We start from the raw sequence: 13,714 nt of genomic DNA on the forward strand, positions 1-13,714 counted from the left end.
TGTACTGGTTGCTTATCTTAAGGAGCCTAAACTGGCTCACTGTGTAATGACCAGTGAAGAGCCAGTCTTAATATTCCTGTTTTTACACACAATGCAGAATCAAAAGTAAAGGAAAAAAATAAGCAGGTGTTGCAATTCCAAATGAGCTTTCTTGGTTAATCTCACAACCCATTCAGAAGCCTTGAAGAGAATAGTCTGTGAAAGGCCACATATCAATTGTTGCACATGCACGCCTAGCATCTAGGGTCTTCTCTTCCATACTCTTATGAAAATGTGCCATTTTTATATTGCCAATGAAACTGCATTAGAAAGCGTTACTCATTTGATTTCTTGCTTGCATCCATCGCCACTGTCCTTGGTACATCATGCAGAATTCAAAACTGAGATGCCTGTTTTCTCTCAATATTCCCACTTAATTTTTTATATATATTATATATCGTTTTTCATTGTTGGCATCAGCAGAAATTGTTTTATGTTAAGGTAGGTAGTGCAGTAATATTAAATGAATGAAGATGAACTTATAGAGCATGATGGCTGCTTCATCATTGCCGTTGTCTGTATGGAATTATCAGTGAGTGATGTACAATGTGTATAATTTTCCACAGGTGTGTGGTGGCCTAGACCACCCACATCACATAACAACCACGAAAATAATAGATCACCTGTTTTGTTTTAGCAACTGCTGGCACTGAGTAGATGTACAAGACAATTGTGTTGTTGCATTATACATCATACATGTATGAATACAATTGTTTTCCTGGAGAAAAATTAACTCCTTTCCTCGACAGTTAATTGCAGCACAGATGCAGACTACATAATAACCTGTGTGTTTGGTGAGTATCATCACACCCAGTGTATTGGCTAGCGAAATACACATAGTCCAACACATATCACTTATTGCCACCTAGACTTTGAATGACTCCCAAGGTATGGCTACTCACTCAGCAATACGTGTTAATTCACTAAGAAAAACATCTTGGTATGCATTTTAAAGACATATTCTAATGCATGTCCTGTCTTCAATGATGGTGCCTGTCTTTCCCACCTGTATCTGCTGACTTGATATCAACAGTACTCTAAACAAACTACGCAAACTATGAGCACTTATTCATTCATCGCATGATTCCAGGGAGATTCTGTCCCTGATGTCACACTGGAGAAGTGCTCCTATACATTTAGCCGTAGTCTGGAGCATTGTATTGCCCTTTCGCATGTGATTGCATTATGCCATACATATTTTCCACAATCCTAGAGTCCGTAAACCTGCTTAACATAGAAAGGCAAAGTGCACAATAGGTGCTTGGAAGGAGACATCCAGTTGCTTAATTCTTGATGAGTTTCTCAGATATGTAATCTGGCAAAGGCGACCTGATTCACAAAGGCAAATTGGCATTGGTAGATATGAAATTAATAAAAGCAACCCCTGACACGTCTTTCGCTATCACTATAGCTCTTCAGAGAGGTTTAGCTTTGTCCAGGCAGAAAGGAGCACCCAGTATAAGCCAAAACAATACCTTGTCAGGCATAGAGTGACATAAATTATGCAAATAAGAAGCAGAAAACAATTACAGGGACGTTATAGTTAGGCTCACATTTCACTTGTACAAACGCAGAGAAATTCAGCCATAATAGTTACCGGAGCTTGCTATAACTTACACCCCCACAATGCACTAGTTATGATGTCACATATTGCATTACTCATTACATGGTCAGTGACATCACTGATGATGTCACTGATGGCATCAAGGGAGTGTAGGTGTTTTCTTGGGTTTTTAGTGATAAACATATACCAACCTACTACAAAAGTTAGATTAGTATATTAGTTGTGCTACTAATGAGTGATACTGTCTCTTACATATGCAATCTAAGTGGCTGTGTGAATGTATAATTGTGAATGGCTGTCTAAGTGGCTGTAGGGGTGTATGAGTGTGTGCATCAGTGTCAGGAATCATTGGTCAAGAGTCAGGAAAGGTACTGTGAGCACAAGAAATCCCTGTTGCCTGTATGTCAGACTCAGACGATCTATTCCCTTGAGGCAGGTTGCTCTGTTGTGGAAGTATTTCACGGAGCTCGCCTCGCGGAAATTCCAAGATGGCCACCGCTGTTCTAGTTCCAGGTGCGCAGTCTTGTCTTTTCAGCTTGTGTTCCTACAGCTGTCTTTGCGCGTGCACTTTAATTGTGCTGCGCACTTCAACTGAATATTCCTCGAGGGCAGGCAGAAGATTCTCCGCTGCTGCTCTGAGGAGTTTTCCTGAGGAAGTTTTGAATTTGTGTGCCTAGCGCTGCTAGCCACAACATTCGTAGAGTTCCAGAGAAGACAAGACAACGTTTCCAGACTTCAGGTTCGAGTTTTCCACTCGCGCTTGGAAGTCTTTTTGGAGAGTTGCAGTCGTGTTTCCAAATTCCAGTTTCAGGCGCTGCAAGAGTCCAGTAGGCAGTGCATTTGATTTGAGGTATCGAGAACTTCTCCACAGTACAAGTAAGCCTAATGAAATCATTTGAGAGTACGCTAATTTCTGAAGACAGGTGTAAAGGCTACCTTCTGAGCTTTAGGAATAGCGATTTGACAAAGAAGAAAAGTATTTGAAGGACAGTATATTCGTTCTATTCAAGCAAGTCATCCAGAGAAGTAGCTAGCAAGAGTAGTTGCTAGAAAGACTTATTTCAGTAAAGAATGAACCAAAGAATAATCCAAGACTGTTCATAGTAATTATGATTATTGGAATATTTATATATATATATGCATATAATTATACCTACCAACTTTAGAGCAGAAGCTTAAAACCATTTATTGGAAAGAAGAAGAAATACTTGTATAAACTATTTCTACAAGCTGATTATATAAAGATACAAGCTTGGAATTACTGGCATACAGGTAACCGGAATGGTAATGAGTGCAGAATACAGTTGGTAGAATTGAGAATAAGATATAATAGTGTCTTGTCTTATAGGTGAATCCAGAATAATTCCAAAGCGGAAAGATAGAATACAATATCTTCCAGAACACATAAGAGAGCAGCGAATCACTGCAGACTGTCAGGTATAGGAGTTGTATCTAAAAACACATAGTTGTAGAATTAAGGTAGATACATTGGTTACAGAATGTATTGGTTACAGGAATAATTGCTGAAAGTCAACTCCGGACCTGGCCCGAGATCTTCATTGGACCAGCGTCTGAGAGCGAAGCAGTGCAGTCTCTCTTTTCTCCTCCACTCCCCTTTCCCCCTCTTTGCTGCTTGTGAGCTGATGTTCTCGGTAGCGAGGTAGGGGATTGTGGAATAGTCATCTGCTCCTGCGGCCAGCACAAGTTCTACATTCAGGTACTTGACAATCAGTGGCTGTATTGGTGAGTGAGTGGGTTTCTTACTAGCTCTGTGGGTATGAGTGGTTGTATGGGTGTGTGAGTGGGTGTGTGAATGGCTCGGGCATCAAGAGAACAATAGACCCAACTAAAAACTTTTTTTTTTTTTTTTGAATGGCGTAATGAAGGTATCTTCACACAACAGGAATATAGCTATCTTCTCAAGTTGCTGGTCATGTATGTAATTCCTACAGTTCACAAGAATCTGGTAAACCACCCATAAGACCGATTATCTCAGCCATTGGGGGACTTTATGAAAATATATAAAAATACATTGATTATTTTTTACAGCCGTATATGCAAAAAAAGCCATCATTTATAAAAAAGAAACTGGTGATTTCCTAAAGGTAATTTATGATATGCCATGGGAGGAGGGCTTTATTTTAATGTCTTAGATGTCTCAGCCCTGTACACCAGTATTGGCCCCAGTGATGCCATCAGAGCTGTGAAATTCTACCTTGGCAATAGTTCTCTAGCATTACAATAACATACAATGTTAACCAACATGATAAGGCTATGTCTAGACAATAATTTGTTTGTTTGATAATCAAATGTATCAGAAAAAATGAGGGACCATGATGAGAGCTTGCTTCTCCCACAGCTACGTGTGTTTACACATGGGCTGGTGGGAGGAGCGGTCATCAAAGTGGCTCACAGCAAAGATGGGGAAAAAAAGGTGGTGGTCTGGTTACAGTACATTGATGACCTCTAAATAATATGGAGGGTCCGATCAAAGTGCAGAGTTTCATATGTAATGTAATGTAATGTAAGTGTGCTCTTTTATAGCGCGACTGTCACTCCAAGGAGCATCCTGGCGCTTGTAGCCCGTAGCCTAGATGGAAGGCCGGAAAAGTCAACTCACACATCTATCTCATCTAAGCCGAGCGCTGTGTCTAAACCAGGGTCAGACAGACCGAATCTGGGAGGTTGAAAATCCAGGTTTTCAGAGCCTTACGGAAAATCTTCTCATCGAAGATCAGGCGCAGGTTGGAAGGGAGTGTATTCCAAGCTTTTGCGCCCAGTGTTGCGAGAGATTTCCCTCCTCTAGTTGAGAGTCTGAATTTAGGGGTCTGTAGTAAATTCTTGTTGGCAGATCTTAAGGAGCGTGTTGGTGCATACTGTTTGAACCAGGGAAGGAAGTATTTGGGTCCTTTTTGGTGATATGCCCTAAAGGTAATCACTAGGATTTTGAAAAGTATGCGTTTGTGAATAGGTAGCCAGTGTAGGGCCTTGAGGGCAGCTGAGGCAGAGGACCTCCTCTGCCATTTTAGGACCAGACGGGCAGCAGCATTTTGGACAACTTGCAACCTATGCAGGACAGATCGATTTAATCCTGCATATAAGCTGTTGCAGTAGTCCAAACGAGATGTTACCAGTGCTACTGTCACCGTCTTCCTGGCTGTCAGAGGAAGAAAATCAAAAAACTTTCCAAGCCCTCTGATGATGTTAAAACAAGACCCTGCCACTGCCCCTGCTTGCTGTTTAAAAGATAGGGCACTGTTGAATCTGATCCCTAGGTTCCGGGCCGCAGTGATGGTATCCGGAGGGGACTCCACCCCTAGAGGCCACCATAGGCTGGGCGAAAAGGGGTTTTGGGGGCCGAAGGGTATAATTTCGGTCTTCCCGGTATTACATTTTAGATGGTTATCACGCATCCAAATGAACGTTGCTGTGAGGCAGGCTTTTAGATTTTCCTCTGCCTTTCCATTTTCCCTGTCTAGCACTAGGATGAGCTGAGTATCGTCAGCGTATGATATGGTACTGATGTTAAAAGACGAGATCAGCTTAATCAGAGGGATCATGTATATGTTAAACAGTACCGGGCTTAGGCTGGAGCCCTGCGGTACCCCTGTTTGTATGATTTTTTCCTCCGAACGGTATTCTCCCAGCACCGTGACCTGCCTGCGATGGTCGAGGAAATTCCTCAGCCAGTCCAATACAGTGCCCCCAATCCCTGCTGCCCTCAGTCGCCTGATTAGTATTGAGTGGGACACCGTATCGAAGGCCGCCGATAGATCGAGTAGGATAAGGACGGCCTTCTTCCCCTGATCCATGGCGGTCTTCAGTGTCTCCACGGTGTACAGAAGGGCGGATTCCGTGGAGTGTGAGGCTCGAAACCCAGATTGATTAGGGTGCAGGATGTCCTCGTCCTCCAGGAATTTGGTCAGCTGTTTATTTGCCACCCTTTCGGTCATTTTAAAAAGCATCGGAAGCAGGGAGATTGGACGGAGGTTGGAGAGTGTTGATGGATCTGGCAGAGCTTTTTTTTGCAGGGGTTTCACTGCCGCTAATTTCCATTCCGAGGGGATATCAGCAGAGGATAGGGATGAGTTTATGATGTTGTTTATGAAGGGGTTAGCTGTATCTACTAGGGCGTGTAACATCATGGGAGGGCAGGGGTCAAAGGGAGATCCAGATTTGGTAGACAGAATCAATTGATAAGAATCTTCTAAACTGATAGGCAGAAAATCACAGAATTGTGTTACTCCAGGGGAGATTTCCAGGTCCTCTGCTGCTGTAATAACGGGCTGTTCAGAGAAGCCTTTGGTAAGGTTTTGTATTTTCTGCTCAAAGAAGTCCGCGATCGAGTTGCATAGGGTAAGGGAAGGCGGAATCTCTGATAGGAGGAACCTTGGTTTCATAAAATCATTGACCACTTTAAAGATCTCTTTCTGTTTGTTATTTGAAGAGTCAATTGCTCTTAAGTAATATTCTTTTTTAGCAGTTTTAATCTGGGCGTGGTACTGTCTCCTGGATTCTTTATAGTGGTTGAGATCTTCCTTATACAATCGGCGCCAAGTTCTCTCCAATTTTTTTACTTCTACATGTTTCTCCTTCAGGGAGAGTGAGAACCAGGGTGCTGATTTTTTTGTATAGAATGGTTTGCTGGGGTTTGCGGCCTTAGGGGGACCTCGAATTTCCTCTAGCCAGTGATTGAAATTCTTATTATCTGCCTCCGTGATGCCGGTCGAAATGGGTTTAAATGCCGTAGCTCTGAGCAGCAAATCCGGGTCCTTACTTATTTTCTTCCAGTCATGTTTCATACTGGTATTTACTTTAGGAAGAACCTTTTTGATCCCATTTCCCTCCACTGAAAAGTCAAATGGAATGAACATGTGGTCGGTCCAGGTTTGGGGACGGGGCGGTTTTACCTTTAACGATGTTAGGTTAGAGCAAACACAGTCCAATACGTGTCCTGCCCTATGCGTAGGGTCCCGTGTCAGAAGGGTCAACCCTAATACATCTATAAGATCTTTAAAACAGGATGCGTTAGTGTCGGAGTCAGAATCAAGATGTAGATTTAGATCGCCTAAAACAGTGAAATTAGCAAATTTGAGGGCGAGGTTGCTGATCACCTCAGCTAGACTAGCTAGGAAGTTTTTCTGTTGACCAGGAGGTCGATATATCAATACTCCAGACAGAGTGAAAGTTGTGGTGTTGAGTAAATTAAGATTGAAACCTAGACTTTCTGCCTCCTTAATATCTGGAAGATCAAATGTAGTGCATTTGATCGAGTCGCGATGGATAATGGCAACCCCCCCCCACGTTGTATCTGCCTATCCAATCGCTGGATGCGGTACCCTTGCGGTAGCGCTAGGACAACATCAGGGGTGGACCAGGCTTTAAGCCACGTCTCAGTGACGAACAGGCAATCTAGGTCATTCTCAGCGATTAGATCGTATACATTGGCTCCGTTTTTACCCATTGACCTAGCGTTAATGAGTCCACCCTGGAAGATTTTTAAGCCGTTAGGTGTATTAGCATGTATCAGCGGGCTTAGCTCCACTTTACAATGTTTGCAGCATATAGGTCCCCTCCAAGTATCAGCTTGCAGAGTATTTTGACAGCAGCTATTCTGGCCCTGCAATGCAAGTAGCGTGTCCCTAGAAAAATGCAAATCCTGAAAGGAATTGCCAAGGGCACTGTCCCTAGTCCCGGCCGCGGCACGGACGGGCACAGACGGGCTTACCTCTGGCGCACCTCCGGCGCGCCCGCTGCGCGCGTCCGCTGCGCGTCAGCCCCATGTGAGCTTTAAGTAGGAGGCTCCTGACGGTCCTAGTGAAACCACTAGACCGTCACCTCTCTAAGATGGCCCCCGGAAGTGAGGGTGCTAGACTCCCTCTGTCCCGCGCTGGTCCACTCCCTCCACAACAAACAGCACAAGCTGCGGTGGAACGGGGAGATGAGCGGTGTCTTTCCCACACAAGGTACAATTGTTTTACAATGTCAGCAATTTAAAATTATACTGTGCAAATATCAAGCATTTTACATCAGTACATACGACGATTTTAAAAATGAGATTCTGCAGTTGACAGCGTGCTAGGGTTAAAAGTATTCAGCAGCGCGTCTGCCTGTCCAAGTAATTGTGCAAGTGAGTGCTTCAGCGCGCCAAAAAAGCTCGCCTTAAGTAGGAGGCTCCTGACGGTCCTAGTGAAACCACTAGACCGTCACCTCTCTAAGATGGCCCCCGGAAGTGAGGGTGCTAGACTCCCTCTGTCCCGCGCTGGTCCACTCCCTCCACAACAAACAGCACAAGCTGCGGTGGAACGGGGAGATGAGCGGTGTCTTTCCCACACAAGGTACAATTGTTTTACAATGTCAGCAATTTAAAATTATACTGTGCAAATATCAAGCATTTTACATCAGTACATACGACGATTTTAAAAATGAGATTCTGCAGTTGACAGCGTGCTAGGGTTAAAAGTATTCAGCAGCGCGTCTGCCTGTCCAAGTAATTGTGCAAGTGAGTGCTTCAGCGCGCCAAAAAAGCTCGCCTTAAGTAGGAGGCTCCTGACGGTCCTAGTGAAACCACTAGACCGTCACCTCTCTAAGATGGCCCCCGGAAGTGAGGGTGCTAGACTCCCTCTGTCCCGCGCTGGTCCACTCCCTCCACAACAAACAGCACAAGCTGCGGTGGAACGGGGAGATGAGCGGTGTCTTTCCCACCTTTCCCATATCTAATAATAATCACGACAATCTCAATTTAAATTTCTTAGATCTGGAAGTGTTTGTATCAGAGCGAAAATTAGAGACTAAACTGTAGGAAAACTTAGGCTGGAAGTTCGATTTTACATGCTTCTAGTTTCCATCATAGGCATGTAATAGCTGGCATGCCCTATGGCAAGTTGATTGCGCCAAAAGAAACTGCAGTCTACCATAGCAGATATAATCCAGTCAGCAAGAGATGATACAAAGATTTACAGAAAGAGTGTATAACACACAAAGTATTGGCACAACAGTGAAGAAAATCAGTGAAGTATCAAGGAACATATATTGTTTGGCATTAACAAAAGGGGTAAAACAGGCAAAACTGACTGTAAGGCTAATGACCACATTTAGCTACCAACATAAACAACTGGAAAAGGCAGTTAGAAGAAAATGCCACATAATGTTTGCAGATTCCATCATAGGTGTGAAGGTATCGGCTAAACCCTGCATAACGTATCGTAGAGCCAAATCTATCAGAGATAGCTTGATAATATCAAGTTCAGAAATTGGACGACCAGAAAGCTGGCTATGAGGCTCAAATGAGTTTCATAAATGTCCGACATGTAAGGCTAGCAATAATAGGCGTAAATTCTAGGGAAGACCATTCCCCGTCTGCCCATGCACCAATACGTATTGAAGGCAGATGTAGCTGGAAAAATGAGTTTGCCATGTATGTGTTAACTTTCACTTGTAATAAGAGATATATTGGCAGTACAGTTTTACAGGTACATAAACGAATTTTACAACGCATGCATGCAAAATGCAATAAAAAAATAAGGATCTGACTTCAACAGTGGCTAGACACTGTGCCAAAATTTATCAGAGCTATGTGACCCAAATTCTCTATTTTATGATTGACACTGTACACAATTCAATGAGAGGGGGGGGGGCAAGGTAAAAGCCTTACGACAACTGGAGATGTTTCTCCTCAATTTAGATTCCAAATTCCCTGGTGGATTAAATATGGAAGAGGATTTGCACAATTTTTGATTTAAAATAAACAGAAAATAGACTGCAAATTCTTGAAGCAATCCTTGGTATGACGCAACATAAGCAGAGAGGTTCGGTTTAAGCATTATTGCATAACATGCTATGTCATGACATCACTTTTTGTCTGTAACACATCAAATCTGCCCAAGTTGGAAAGGCATAAACCAAGAAATTGTTGTGTGAGATAAGGTGTATATAAGTTGTCCACTGAAAATATTGAAATACATACGATATATGCAAACTAATGTTTAGTTTAGTTAAAGTACAGAGCTTATAGAAATGCATGATGTGTGTGTGTGTGTATATATATATATATATATATATATATATATATATATATATATATATATATATATATATATATATATATATATTCACTGAAAAAACCAAAGGTTATACACTATATATAGTTAGGAATTAGCCTTTGAAAAACCAATGAAATTCACTAAAAAAAACATAGGTTTTAGGCCTTATATAGTTAGGAATTAACATATAAAAAACCATTGAAATTCCTCCTATATAGTTAGCTGGACATTTTATTGACATAAAACCCAATGAAATTCCATATATAGTTAGTTGCAATAACTATATATCGCGCACCCGCAATCCACTGCTGATGATGTCACATATTACATCATTCATGACATGGTCAGTGACATCACTGATGACATCACTGATGACATCTCAAATGACATCACTGATGACATAACTGATGACATCTCAAATGACATCACTGATGACATCATGACACACCAATACCAGTTACTACATATGCACTCACTGATTCCTACGTCTACGCACACATTCACTCATTCACCCATACAATCACTCGTACATACAGTCACTCATTTTTACAACACTGTCATATGCACTCATACACCTATGCAGACACTCACACACTGCCACTCATCCATGGAGTTACTCACACACCTAGTCAGTCCTGTAAAGAATCAATCACACTTCGATTTCCTCATCTATACAGTTAAACACAGAACACCTTACTTTTCCAAACATATACTAACACATACTTACTCTCTTATACAATTACTGATACAAGTACACATTGATCTGCACATAGTCACTCGCCTCCCAGCCAGTTACACACACACTCAGTCTTCCATACAAATACTTGGGCAACCAATCAATAAGCTATATAGCCACTCATATAGCTACTGATCAACACATGCAGCAGCTTGCACAACAACAGACATATTGATGCACACTTTCAGACAGTTTAGTCATTAACCCATGCATTCAGTAAGACACATTCATTCACTCGCTCAGTCAGTCACGCACCTACTAAATCCTTCATCCACACACTTATACATCCACTCATTCTTCAATATGTAAAACATATTTAAACTTTACAGAAACACACAGTCACTGGATGATGTCATCAGTGATGTCATCAGTGATGTCACTGACCATGTCATGAATGATGTAATATGTGACATCATCAGCAGTGGATTGCGGGTGCGCGATATATAGTTATTGGAACTAACTATATATGGAATTTCATTGGGTTTTATGTCAATAAAATGTCCAGCTAACTATATAGGAGGAATTTCAATGGTTTTTTATATGTTAATTCCTAACTATATAAGGCCTAAAACCTATGGTTTTTTTAGTGAATTTCATTGGTTTTTTAAAGGCTAATTCCTAACTATATATAGTGTATAACCTTTGGTTTTTTCAGTGAATTTCATTGGTTTTTTAAATGCTAATATATATATATATATATATATATATATATATATATATATATATATATATAGGAGGAATTTCAATAGTTTTTTATATGTTAATTCCGAACTATATAAGGCCTAAAACCTATGGTTTACTGCTCTGATACTAAAATAATCTGTTCATTAGGTTTCCAAACCTTGTACCACCCAGGTACAGGCATTAATTATCCACAGTGCCTCTATGAACTATATACCTCATCTAAAGACATTGGGGCAGATTTACAAGCCCCATGCGCCACTTTTGCGCCATTTCCCCCTGTTATAAATGACGCAAAAGTGGCGCAAGGGGTTTGTAAATCTGCCCCATTATGTTTAGGAGGGCGTTAAAACGTCATACACCTCGGGCAGAGATAATGTATTCACAAGAGTTCTAAGTTACTGAATAGTGTACGTATCAGACTTCATAGCTTTGTACATAGAAAGTTTTTCTAAGCGCTATACATTTGAGGCATCAAAAATGCATTCCTATGGCTTCTAGGCGCTCCATAGTTCGGATATAGACACTGGCTGCAGCCCTGCTCTCGTTTGACTTCATACCACAACTCAGTTCATTGAAGTCAATGTATTTTATGTTACATCGATGTATGCATGTCGCATGTAAGTAAGATGCATATATGTATGTCGGAGCATTCACCAGTTACTAGGCGCTATGTACAAACTTCACTCTTCAATTGTCATTCATTCAGCAGGGTTTCTCCTACTTTGGAAGCGGCCCGTGGGCATATTGTAGCTCAATTCTTTATTAAAAATTAAATACAAAAAACATAAGTACGCGTAGTCAAATCCCCTCGCAGGAACATAATGCACTGATGACGCATAAACGTAATAATAGCTTCTTGGCGCTATCCAATTTATAAACATGCATGGTGCGCTGAGATTGCTTCTAAGCCACATACATATCAGAACAGGCATACTTCATGAAGGTCGTGGGGACTGCACACTTGGGGGCACACCTCATGTTGGCGCTAGGTTTCTAGGCACCACACATGTCGCGTGTGACCATAAAGTTTATTTAAGTTGGTGAGGTGGGAGTTTTCACTTCCTTCCCCAGCCCGACTGTAATTCTAGATATCAGGACTCCTATCTGGGGCTAGCCACCGCGTCTGGAGCCTTATCAATGACTGTCGCCTTCCCCCCTCCCCCCCAACACATGGGAAGTGAGAGCACTGGGGCTGAGGAGGGTGGCTGGCAGAGGAGGGGGTGCAGAGAAGCCTTTAAGAGGATAACGCAGAGCTCTCCGGGCCACCAGTCCACCGCAGGGGGCAGCAGGAGCCAGAGGGGAGGTGGCAGCTCTGAGCAGCCCAGTGTCTTCAAGGAGCAGGAAGGGGAGGGGGAGAGGCAGGAGGAAGGCGCTGAGGGAGGGGGGAGCCGTGCTCGGCTGCAAGGGAGAGGAGCAGGGCATAGGGGGAGACAGAAGGCAGGGGGTGGTATAAACCAGGGAACGTGTCAGAGGGGCTGTAGATAGACATTGAAGGTCGTGGGGACTGCACACTTGGGGGCACACCTCATGTTGGCGCTAGGTTTCTAGGCACCACACATGTCGCGTGTGACCATAAACTTTATTTAAGTTGGTGAGGTGGGAGTTTTCACTTCCTTCCCCAGCCCGACTGTAATTCTAGATTTCAGGACTCCTATCTGGGGCTAGCCACCTCGTCTGGAGCCTTATCAATGACTGTCGCCTTCCCCCCTCCCCCCCAACACATGGGAAGTGAGAGCACTGGGGCTGAGGAGGGTGGCTGGCAGAGGAGGGGTGCAGAGAAGCCTTTAAGAGGATAACGCAGAGCTCTCGGGGCCACCAGTCCACCGCAGGGGGCAGCAGGAGCCAGAGGGGAGGGGGCAGCTCTGAGCAGCCCAGTGCCTTCAAGGAGCAGGAAGGGGAGGGGGAGAGGCAGGAGGAAGGCGCTGAGGGAGGGGGGAGCCGTGCTCGGCTGCAAGGGAGAGGAGCAGGGCATAGGGGGAGACAGAAGGCAGGGGGTGGTCTAAACCAGGGAACGTGTCAGAGGGGCTGTAGATAGACATTGTGGGAGGTGAGGCGGGATCTCTGAAGCGGAAGGGCTCAAAGGTAAATAGAACCATGCCTCATTAAGGAAAAATCGTAGGACTATTCTCTCCGTCCCGCCCGCCCACTTCTACCGCTGCCCGCACCCCGCACCCCGCACCCTGCACCCTGCACCCAATCCCCGCACCAACCTACCTACGCTGCTGCTCGGCCAAAGCGTCTCCTCTTCTCCCGGGGCTCCCACCACACACGGGAGCCCCGTACCAGCCCACACTTCTCCTCAGGCCTGCATCACCCGGTCTCCCCCTCGGCACGGGAGACCGGTCCGGACATCGAAGGCTTCCCCCAGGCAGGGGGAAGCGGCTCCTCAGGCCTGCATCACCCGGTCTCCCCCTCGGCATGGGAGACCGGTCCGGACATCGAAGGCTTCCCCCAGGCAGGGGGAAGCGGAAACCACGTCCTCCCAGCCCCGCCCACAACCAGGCGGCGGCCATCTTCAGGCGGCTCGGGCCGCGGCGGTGATCTCGGGGGGCAAAACGAGGAGTGGGCACCCTCGAAATCGAAAAAATAAACACAAAAATGAAAGAGAGAAGCCCCCCAAGCCCCCCCCCAAGCCCCGGCCAAAAAAAA

The sequence above is a fragment of the Lissotriton vulgaris genome, chromosome 9 (genome assembly GCF_964263255.1).
Source record: "Lissotriton vulgaris chromosome 9, aLisVul1.2, whole genome shotgun sequence".
In the NCBI taxonomy this organism is placed as follows: domain Eukaryota; kingdom Metazoa; phylum Chordata; class Amphibia; order Caudata; family Salamandridae; genus Lissotriton; species Lissotriton vulgaris.